Source organism: Myotis lucifugus, unplaced genomic scaffold (assembly GCF_000147115.1).
Source record: "Myotis lucifugus unplaced genomic scaffold, Myoluc2.0 scaffold_140, whole genome shotgun sequence".
NCBI lineage: Eukaryota > Metazoa > Chordata > Mammalia > Chiroptera > Vespertilionidae > Myotis > Myotis lucifugus.
The window spans coordinates 1,628,427-1,640,481 of NW_005871188.1; positions in this window are offsets into that span (position 1 = coordinate 1,628,427).

Genomic DNA, 12,055 nt, shown 5'->3' on the forward strand with positions numbered 1-12,055 from the left:
CAACTCCCCATGACAGACCCATCTGGCTCAAAAATGTCAATTGTGCTGAGTCTCAGATACTCTGCTTAAAAACTGTCAGAAAAACATGAAGTAGTGTTGAAGATAAAGCAATCTTGTCTTACTCTTGATTTTAATGATGGTCACTAATATGTATAAAATTAAATATAAACTAGTAATTATCATAAAAGGGAATTTATTCAACAATGCATGGTGAACTGGTAATTCTCCAGTGGTAACAAGCTCACCATGGCAGTCATTTTCAAGAAGGTTGAGTTGTGGTAAAGGCGTGGAGGTAAAGAAGTTCACTATGTTGTAACTATAGCCTGAGGCATGCCCTTCCCCACCAGAGTGACTGTACCAGACAAGGCTTCTTCATATCAGGTAGGCTACTTTGGGCCTGCATGTAGAAGCCCAGGCCCTCGTATTTTACAATTAAAACAATAATAGTTCACAGTGAAGGTCTTCTTGGGTTAAAGCTCTTCTGAGCTTAATGTTTGCATGTTCTAATAGGTCTATTCTGCCCTAACTCTTAATTTCCCCCACAGCACTTTGAAGATTATTTTCCAATTTTGTCTTTGCATCTAATATTGATGAGAAAGATGTTAGTAATTTGGCATTTTTCTTTCTTTGTGAGTGATGTCTTTTACTGTGAGCTTTTTCATTCTTGATACTCTAAAATTTTCCTACAATAGATCTTTTTCTCAATTTCTCTTTGCTCCTAGATCTTTCCATTTGCTATTCTTTTGGCTGAGAAGGTCTTAGCTTACTTCAATATCTTGTTTGATCAGCTGTGTCTACTGCAATATTCAACCCATTAGTTAACCGGAATTTTTCCCAAGGTATATCTAATTGGATATCATTTCAAAAGAGATACTTCTAAGATTAAATTTTTTAAGATTCTGCCTCAACTCCAGTTATCTGCTGTCTTTTCAAATTGAATTTATTGGAGTGACATTGGTTAATAAAACCATAAGGTTTCAAGTATACAACACAACAAAACATCTGTATACTGCATCAGGCACTCACCACCCAAAGTCAAGTCTCCTTCAGTCCCCATTTGTCCCTTTTTTGCCCACTTCCACTCCACTCACCCACCCCCTTTTTCTCTATCAGCATACTGGAGTCTGCCTATGTGTCTTATTTTTTTTTTGCTTATTCCTTTCACCTTTTTTCACCCAACTCCCTCCCTTCTGACAGCTATCAGAATGTTCTATGTATGCTTCTGTTTCTATTTTGTTTCTTAAATCATTTTTTGTTGATAAGATTCCACATATAAGTGAAATTATATGGTATTGTCTTTCTCTGGCTGGCTTATTTCACTTAGCATAACAATTCCATTATATATTGGCTTTCCTCAAGTTTAGGAGGTGGCACTATCACTGTTATCTAAACTAACTAATATATAATCTGAGAAGGTGCTGTTCTAGATACTTTCACATAATAATTTACTTAATCCTCTAGTGAACTTTATGCAACTACTATTAACATAATTTAAAGATGACTAAACTGAGTCAATGAGTGAGGGAGAAACTTGCTCAGGGCAATGGTGCTAGTAAGTTTGGAGCCAGGACACAATCCTATAGAGCCCCCTTTCTTCCCAGCGAACTAGCCAACCAACTTGCATGCTCATTGCTTGCTCCTGAAAGTAATTACCCCAATAGTTGCTAGCTTGCCCGCAGTGGATGGCATTGGCACATCCACACAGTTGTTTGTAGTCTTACTTGCCTGTGTAACTTCCTGGTCCCTATGCATACCTCAGGTTATGAAATGGCACCTGGTTTGCAACTGCCTGTCCTCTGTAAATCTTTCAAGTGAGTCACCATTTCTAGACCAAAATCTCTTGTTTTCAAGGTTAGCTTCACATTGATTAGAAGAAAATCCCATTATTATGTAAACTTTAAATATGTAGTATACAAGTTGAAGGAGAGGAAAACATTAGTGAGACCTAAGGTTTACTACTTAATTTCTACTATATCTACTTGGACTGTTTGAAATTCCCAAATCTTGACCCTGCATCTGAGTGTTGCTGGAATCATGGCAGAAGAAGAAAGGCGCTTTTTTTTTTCAACTTTAATGCTCAGGAAGCTTTTGCCAAACTTACATTGATGGAATTAAACCTATTTTGTGCTTCAGTATCAATCTCTTTATACATAATTATGATGCAAATACAGATATATTTGTTCACACACCAATGAAGGAAACAGTCTTCTGCCAAATGGAGAAGATCATGATTCTAAGCAGCTGATTTGGGGACCTACTACAATGGGAAGACTTGCTTTGTTGCCTTCAGATATTGGGTCTATTTGTTACCTGACACTGCAGTAAGCTTTTTCAATGGGTCTTTCCCTCCTGGGCCTGATTTCCTAATGTCTCATGATATACAATCTGGTGATGCAGGTAATTTGTGTTCCTCTTCTGTTTATCCAGGTACTTTCCCATTGGCGGTCGAATGACCCTTTCACAGGGGTCGCCTAAGACCATCCTGCATATCAGATATTTATATTACGATTCATAACAGTAGCAACATTACAGTTATGAAGTAGCAACGAAAATAATTTTATGGTTGGGTCACAACATGAGGAACTGTATTTAAAGGGCCAGAAGGTTGAGAACCGCTGCTTTAGAACCTTGTCAGCAACAGGAGGCAATCAAAAATCTTGCTACCCAAATCGTAGCTCATGGACCTGCAGCCCTGGGAGCTTGTCAGAAATATAGAATCTGAAGTCCCACTCCATTCCCACTAAATCAGAACCTGCATTTTAAGAAAGGAAGGGAGTTCGTATGCACATAGAAGCTCAAAGAGCACTGATCTAAGACATTCAAGACCTCCAGGTGAGTACAAATATCCACTTTCAATGAGTATTGAGTGTTAGGGCATCTCATCAAAAGGCCCCACCATATAACAAAAAAAAAAAAAAAAACACACAAAAAACACAGAATTTCTGGAGGATGAGGCCCAGAAATCAGGATTTTAAAAAGATTCCCAGGTGATTCTAATGTGCAGCCAAGGTTGAGAACCACTGCTCTAGAGCTTTCATGCCAGTTTTCCAGTTAGTTTTCCAGTTATCTATCTCATGTCTCTGTTGGGGAGAAACAGGGAAGTCACCTCTGAGCATATCTTTCTTACATCAAACTTCTTGGGTCAGAGTATGTCTAAGTTTGTATAACCCAAGAATTTCTAAACTTTGTGGCACAGTGGAATCAGCCTAGCATCTTAAATCCTGATGTCTGAATTTTAGCTGCAGACATACCAGTTAATGACTTAATGACTTAACTGGTATGGAGTGCAACCTCAGCATCAGGATTTTAAAAGCTCCCCATGTAATTTTAATGTGCTTTTAAAGCATGGGTGCCACTGGCACAGCTACATGCACTATTTCATTAGCTTTGGAATTCCATGATGGTGGTTTAATTCTGTAACTACCAGACATTTACCAGTTCTCTTTATAAAGCTGGAGTTTAACAGAACCTTTCAGATAAGTAGGCATGTTTCTAAATGTAATACCTCCAACTAAGGTTTAGATGAGTTCTTTTAAGTGTCCATCCCAGCGAAAAAAAGTTTGCTTCCTTACACTGAAGAGGTAGCCATTTCAAATACCTGGATGCGCATCTGAATGAGATTAAATAGCTGATAGAGCAGGGGTTCTCAACCTTGGCTGCACATTAGAATCACCTGGGAATCTGTTTAAAATCCTGATTTCTGGGCCTCATCCTCTGGAAATTCTGTTTCTTTGTTACTAATGTTGTGGCCCCATGTTTTCTCTATGATTTCTCTCATGTTTTCTCTATGATTTGAGAAGTCTGATCTACTTCATGAATAGAGAAGTAGTAACAGAGAAGATTCATTAGCTTTAATATATTCCTGTTTTCAAAAACAATTTATGGCACATCATGTAGGTCCTCTGGGGACTCTAAGAAGATGGACTAAAATGTGTTCTTTGCCTATAAGGGACATAACCCCACTCCATAAGGCTGGGACCTACACAATTGATTTTAAGACAGGATATCATGGAGGTTCTGCAGTGTGAACGTATTAGGATAAACTACCCCTAGTCTCTCCTGCTTGGACATATTTTCTGAAATATATAATGTTATAAGCCTTTTCCCATAGCTTGGGGCAGAAGTCCAGCACTTGCAGAAGCAAGATAAGAAGAAATCCTCTCCACCTGACTGACCTGTGCACTCTCCTCCACTTGACTGACTCATGCACCCACATACTGACCCTATTTGCAGGTTCTATCCTATATAAGAGAACCCAACCATCCCCTTGGGGCTGACACTGACACTCTGGTCTCAGCCTGCCGTGAGAGAATGTGATAAAATTTCTTAAGCACTCACAATGTCCCTTGGCCTGGCTCCTTTCAGCACCAACCTAACACAAAGCACGTGCAGCTGAGGGGATTATGGAAGATTTCATGGATAAATTAGCATTTGAAATTGATGTTGGAAGGCAAGTAAGAATGTAGGGAAACAAAAATGGAAGAAGGGCATTACACCTGGAAAACGAGCACACACAAGCTGTAGGGATTAGACATAATCATGGTTTCTACACACTGCAGGAAGACTGCAGCGGTCCATCCTCAAATGGTCTCCCAGAAGTTCTCACCTGCCTCAACATATATCTTTTTCATTAGCCTCCTTTGAGAATAGAGATTGTTTTACTTAACTTGGTAGCCCCAGAGCTTTTAAGGAATAATTTTGTAAATAATAGGTATGGAATCAAAATTGTTAAATAAAAGTATAGTTTACGTGTGCAGCCGTGTGATTTCTCATGGTCTGGTGGGTTCTTAGATCTAGCCTAAGCCTTGTCTGGTGGAACTGACATAGAAGTGGCAGGTCACCAAAGCTATCACTAGAGGGCAGTGAGGAGTCTGAGAATTTCCTGAGGGACAGCTATCCTGAGAGAAGGAGCCAGGCATTCTAACCTTGGCCCAGGCACAAGGATAAATGACATCATCAAAGGGAAGAGGTCATTATAAAAAGTCCTACTATTTGTCAGTTTTGCTTCTTGACACAACCCTGCCTTTGTCCCTAATTGAATTCATGCCTTAGTCCCGGAAGGCACTTTAAGCAGATGCTTCTCAAACTGAAATTTGTATATAAATCACTGGTGATCTAAGCAGCAGATTCTGATTCATGGGGCCTGAGATCCCACATTTCTAACAATTCTGCCAAATGTTGCTGCTCCAGGGACCACATTTTGAGTAGTAAGTGTTTACGTATAGTCCTAAAAAGCTATTTCAATAAAAATTTGGTAAGATGTGGAACACAAATGGCACTACTGAGGACCCCCTCATAGGAGAGGAGAAGGGGACCATCCTTGCTGCTTCCCCACAGCCCACTGCAGTGCTTGGCATGTCAGAGCTCCCAGGACCTCCGTGGCAGCACCCTGGGGAGGCAGCAGTGCCAGGGCGCTCAGCAATATCTAGCCTATGAAGGCTACAGCAGGGGAATGGGAAAGAATGGTAGCTGACTAATAGTTAACTGGTTTTGCTCATAGTATGTGTAAAACCTCACCTGAACTCCCAATAGAATTTGGGGAAACTTTTGAGGAGATTAGGGTCCTATGTGAACAGGAAGACAAGTAAAATCTGGATTATTACTGTTAATGTGAGCCCAACTACAGTATAGTAAATCTAGCCCTTATCAGTTTTGCACAGTGGATAGGGCACTGGCCCATAGACTGAAAGTTCCCAGGTTTGATTCCTAACCACCCAATAGGAGTGGGTTTGTGTATCTCTCACATAGATGTTTTTCTCTACTTCTGTCTCTCCCCCTCTTTCTAAAAATCAATGGAAAAATACCTTCAGGTGAGGATTAACAGGAAAAAAAAGATAGTAAACCTATGAGATAAAGATTTTACTCACTGGAAGATAATGATAATTTGTATAAATCTGAATAAATCATCTGAAGGTCTTAAGAAAATATAATATTTTTTCATGTAAACATTCTATGATTCTACCATTCCATCTGGGCCAAAACACAGAACTGGATTCATTTGAAGAAAATATTCTTGTTTTTGAGGGTTAAAGTATTGTTTAGAAATATTTTTATCTAATCATTTAATAACAATCTCACAATATACAGAAAAAAAGAGAGGAAAGAACACATCAGCAACATCAGTAACAATTGTGTTAGTATGGTAGCTTTACAAGTTATTTTTTTCTATTTTCCATAATTTTTACCTTTTGTATTTATAATATATTTTCATTTTGACAAAGGAGCCTAACAGCTACCTTTCTAGAGAATTAGCACAATGGAAGTTCCACATACATTCATATTTATGAACGTATTGTTTATTCTTATTACACTGTAATACTTGATCACTGTAAACTATTCCAAAATTGCAGAAATATCTAATACTAGGGGACCTGTGCATGAATTCGTGCACCTTGAAAGGAACTGTGGGCTGTGAGGCTGTGGTAGGCACAGGGGTGGTTCTTGGCACATCCTCCATGCCCCAGCCCGGCCCCTCCTGCCATGGCCCCTGGTCCAGTCCCCTGTCTGCTGGTAGCCCCACTCCTGCTGCCACCGTTCCCACTCGCTGACAGCGCCAGCCTTGCTCACACCCGCTGACGGTATGGAGTGATTGGGGCTGGCTCCAGCAGTGGCTGCCAGTGTGGCTGGTACCATCAGCAGGTGTGAGCAGCAGCTACTGCCCTGATTGCCCCTCAGGAGCAGGGGGAGGTGGAGAAACCTTCAGGGATGATTGGGACTGGCAGCTGCCACTCACACCCGCTGATGGTGCCGAGCAATTGGAACTGGTGCCAGGCACCAGCAGCAGGTGTGATCAGTGGCTCCAGCACTGGTTGCGGGTGTGAGTGGGGCCAGCGCTGGCACAGCGGCTCTGGTGTTGGCAGATGGTGTGAGCGGGGCCATCACTGGCAGCGGGTGCAAGAGGCAGCTGCCAGCCCCGATCGCCTCTCAGGAGCAAGGGGAGGTGGAAAAGCCCTGAGGGATGATCAAGGCCAGCAGCTGCTGCTTGTACCTGCTGATGGCGCCAGGCAATTGGGGCCGGCACCAGGCGCTGGCAGTGGGTGCAAACAGAGGCTCTGGCACTGGCAGCAGGTGCGAGTGCTGGGTGGGACCATGGTGCGTAGGAGCAAAGAATTTTCAGTAACCACCAGAGGCTTGCCCTGATGACAGCGACTGGTGCCCTGCCTTGGTCTGGTGTCCCCGCTCACCTGCTCCACCATCCTGCTGCGGCCAATGCCCCCTATGTTCTGCACTCTGCCCCCCGCCATGTTCCATGCTCTGCCGCCTGCTGTTGATGCCTGCCATGTTTTGTGCACGCCCCCTGGTGGTTAGCGGACATCATAGTGACTGGTTGTTTGATTGTTCGGTTGTTCTGCTGTTCAGTCTATTTGCATATTAGGATTTTATATAGATAGATAGTGAGAGCCCATGTATGGCATTGCAGTTCCAATATACATTTTAAATTTAACTTGATTTATAATGTAACTATTAACTTTTAATAACCTGATGAATTGACTTTTTAATTATGGAAAATGCTCAGACTGATGTATATACCTCCTCCCGTGGAATGTGCTTGAAATACAAAGATGGCTTTTAAATAAAGTTATACAGTTCCTTAAAAATGTTTAAAAATCTAATCCATACTTTCTGTCCTTACAGCAGCAGTTCTCAACCTGTGGGTCGAGACCCCTTTGGCGGCCGAATGACCCTTTCACAGGGGTCGCCTAAGACCATCCTGCATATCAGATATTTACATTACAATTCATAACAGCAGCAACATTACACTTATGAAGTAGCAACAAAAATAATTTTATGGTTGGGTCACAACATGAGGAACTGTATTTAAAGGGCCAGGAGGTTGAGAACCACTGCCTTACAGTGTTACTTGACCTTGTCATCTCTCTAATGATTAAGGAAGAGAGAAGGGGCTCTCTTCAGGACTTAATTCTAAACAAGAATTTTTTATCTTTAAAATAAAATATCTTTAGGTGAGTATTTTTATTCCCTTTATTGTGTCCTTTATGCACATATATTACCCATTAGTTTATAAGCTTCATGAGGAATGGGCCTAAGTCTTAGTTATCTTTTTATGTCTCTGAGCATTTAGTAGAGTGTCTTGCCCATGGAAAGCACCAAATAAATGATACTGACTAAACAAATTGAAGGAAAAAGAAACCTAATGTTGACATTTGTTGGTTGTCAAGGAAGAAACCAACAGAGCTAGATGAATATTTTGCATGTCATAAAAGCAGATTTTTTAAGTTTCCAAAAATCATGGAGAGGAAGAAAGCCAGGAATTCCATGTCGTGAGTCTTTAAAAGAAAAGATAGCATTTAACACAACCTGGGGCACTGAGTGCATTCTTAAATGTTTACAGATGAAAGAGTGAATAATGAAGTAATTGATCAAAATAGCAAACTGGTAGGCTTTACAAGCTTAAGTCACAAGTAATTCCGGTGACAAAAAGAGAGATGGCATCTACAGAAACTCCTGTGCCTACACACATAACCTGCAGCCTCTACCTTCCATTCTCAGTGCAGCTTTCCTTTCCTCTGAGTCATGTTTTCTGACGTTTCAGTCTGGGTTTGGTATCCCCACCTTTGTGCTCCTTGGTTATAGGAATTCATTCTACACCTTTATAACTGCTTGCTTATCTGTGCCTTCTCTCCTAGTTCAAGAGCTCCTTGAAGGCACTTGTGTTGTGCTGTGGAGTTACCATCATTTAGCACAGAAGAGGAAATAGCAGGTCATCAATAGATATCCATTCGCTGTGAATGAATAAGTAAATGGTCACAAAAATATGAAAGACAAATACATGATGAGACTAGAATTGTAAAAGAAATTATCAGGATGCATAAACTTTCATGTGTGTTTACATTTTTAATAGCCATTAGTGGATGAATGTATAATGCAAATACACACACACACACACACACACACACACACACACAATGGAATATTATTCAGCCATACAAACAAATAAAATCTTGCCATTTGGGACAACATAGATGGACCTGAAGGCATTAGGCTAAGTGAAATAAGTCCAGCAATGAAATACAAATATTGTATGCTCATTCTTATATGTGGAATCAAAAAAACAAAACAACAACAAAAGCAAACTCATAGATAAAGAGAACAGATTGGAAGTTGCTAGAGGAGAGAAGTGGAGGGATGGGTGGGAGAAAAGTAAAGGGAGTCAAAAGATAAAACTAAATGAACAAATAAAATTTTTCTGGAATGACAATTTTTAGAAGAAAAACAACCTGGTTTCAAGACCACTCTAAAGTTAATCTAGATAGTTTGGACTGGCTGAGGTCTGACCTGGAGGGGCCAGACTACAGTCTCATTTCCAGTGGCTTTCCCTTCTGCACCTTGGGCAGGGCCAAGGCAGGAGTCTCAGGTTTGGGCAGGACTTGTCCCAGTGTCCTTCCTTGTTGCATTTGAAGCATGGGCCTGCAGGAGGCTTAGCCCCTGAGTTACCCTTGGTTGGAGGACTGGCACTTCATTTGGGGTTTTTAGAGCTGTGGCTAGGACCTGGAAGTCCTCTGACTGGGCCTTAGCCTTGGCCTGATCTTGCTTTCATTTTTGGAGTTGGGTGCCCTCATCTCTATTATTACAAATCTTAAAGGCCAGGTTAATGAGGTCTTTTCTGAGGGGTTTGTGGACCTATGTCTATTTTTTGAAGTTTGTGGTGTAAGTCAGGGGCTGATTGGGATATAAAATGGGTGTTTAGAAGAAGGGCCCCTCTGGGGAGGTCGGATCTAAGGTGGTAAAGTCTGTAAGGCTTCAGTGAGGTGGGAGAGGAAGAGAGCTGGATTTCCTCAGGGCCCTGAGTGATTTCATTAGTTTATCATAGTTGACTGCCTTATGGACAGCCTTTTGAGTCTGGCAATGAGACAGTTGAGGGTATGGCTATGGGACCAGTGCTCTGGAGAATTAAACTGAGAGTCCCATCTCGGGTCAGTTAAGGGGACAGTGTCAGTGCCAACCAGGTTGTCTTCACATCCTGTCTGTGGGGTCATTGGCATGGTCCTGAGCTGTTACCCAGCTGTGCTCAATCTCCCCTGGGGTTAGTGTGGAGGACAGGATGACATAACTGTCATGTCAGGTCAGGTCATAGGTCTGGGTCAGGTACTCAAATTTCTTGGTAAAAGTGGTCGGGTTGGTAAAGAAGACCTCAGTCTTTTTGCAATCTCGGAAAGGTCAGACACAGAGAATGGGACGTGGACTCAGACTATGTCCTCAGTTCCTACGACTGCCCTCAGGGGTAAAATGGGAATAGAAGTGGCTGTTGAGGAAGGTGGTCTTTGGGTGGTCTGAGAGATAGTGTTAGGTGGGGAAAGTCTGTATTGGAAATTGCGTTCTCAGGATTTGGGCTCTCAGGGGCCAGGGTAGAAGGTGGTTTGCTGGTTAGGAGGATCTGGGTTTGGGAATCTACTGCAGGTGAGGAAAGGGGTGTGTAAATGGGTGGAAGTCGGTGGTCTATAAGGTCAAAAGTAGATTCGGAATCAGAAGTGTTAGGGGTATGATGTTTTGTGTGAAGGAGAAGGATCTGATAGGTAGAGCAGGACTGACAGGGAGAAGATTGAGAACAGAGGGTGAAAACGGGAATCTCTGACCATTTTCCATTGCTGACGGCAATTATTTAAATTGCACAATATGTTAAAATCAAAAGTGCCCTTTTCAGGCCATTGAGAATCATTATCTAGTTTATATTGTGGTCAAATAGTGTTACAAAAGAAAATGAGGTGCTTGGGCCTGATCTCTCCTGTGAGTCAAAGGCAGTAGAGATTTTGAAGGAGACAGCCAGGAGGCATTGTTCAAGGGGACACAGAGGGAGTGTTCCCCATGATGAGGAGAGTAAGCATGACCCATGAGGGGAAGGATGAGTGACACCCCACAAGTCAAAGGTGACTGTTTAGGGCAGGCATCCCACTGCTAAACAAATCGCCATGAGAAATGAGGGGGGACCCTCTGGATTGGGTGTCCCCATTCCAGAAAGACCTGTGGCCAAATAGCTGAGGAGTCTTCTGGCCTAATGCTAGAACTATTGAGACCAGAGGACTTTCGAGAAGTTATTGAGAGTAAGTGGGCCGAAGACTGGAGATGAAGGAAATTGTGGAATGTCACTCACCTAGAGAAGATTGGCTGGTGTGGGATGGAGGGTCAGCAAAGCAGAAGAAGAGGTTCCTGATCTGGCGCCCTCCTTGGCTGGATGGGGAGGGGGAGCTAATTGAGGCAGGCAATCATGTCACCCGAGTATGATTCAGCAGTACCAGTAGCCCAGGTTGAACTGCTGCTGCCTACTGCTCTCTGAGTAGCAAACTTGGGGTGACCCAAGTGGGGGCAATGGCTCCCCTTTCCCATGGAACCCTCCAAAGTTTTGACACCAAATGTTAGGGTTGCCAAAGGAGGAACACATGAGGCCAACAGTGTTAAAGAATTATAAATTTATTAGGTCTTCGGGAGGCCAGATGGGCTGAACTTCAAATGGCACCAGAACCCAGGGATGAGGAGTCAGAGATTGGGTTCTATGTGGGGCTTTTTTGCAGGAAACTCTCTGGGTGGGTGCAGATACTGGGAAAATCCAGAGGGGAGAAATAATGGTCTTCAGTGGAATAGGGTCTAAGCAAAAGGAATATCAGTTGTAAAGGTCGGTTCTCAGGGAAGGGGTATCAATTCAATTATTTGATCAGACCTAACACACCTCAGCATTTTGAAGATGATTTTCCCATTTTCTCCTTGCATCTAATATTGACACAATGCTGTTAGTAATGTGATAGTTCTCTTTCTTTTTTTTTTTTTTTTTTACATTGAGCTTTTACATCTTTGATACTCTGAAATTTTGCTACAATGGATATTTTTCTCAATTTCTCTTCTCCCCTGGAGCTATAAATTAGATCTTTCATTGGAACTCCATGTCTTAATATTTAAAATACTACTTGCTATTTCTCTGGCTGAGAATTTCTTAGCTTATTTTAATATCAGTTGTTAAATTATCTGTGACTACTTCTATATTCAACCCATTTGTTAACTTGAATTTTCCCCACAGTATATCTAATTGGATCTTTCTATTTCC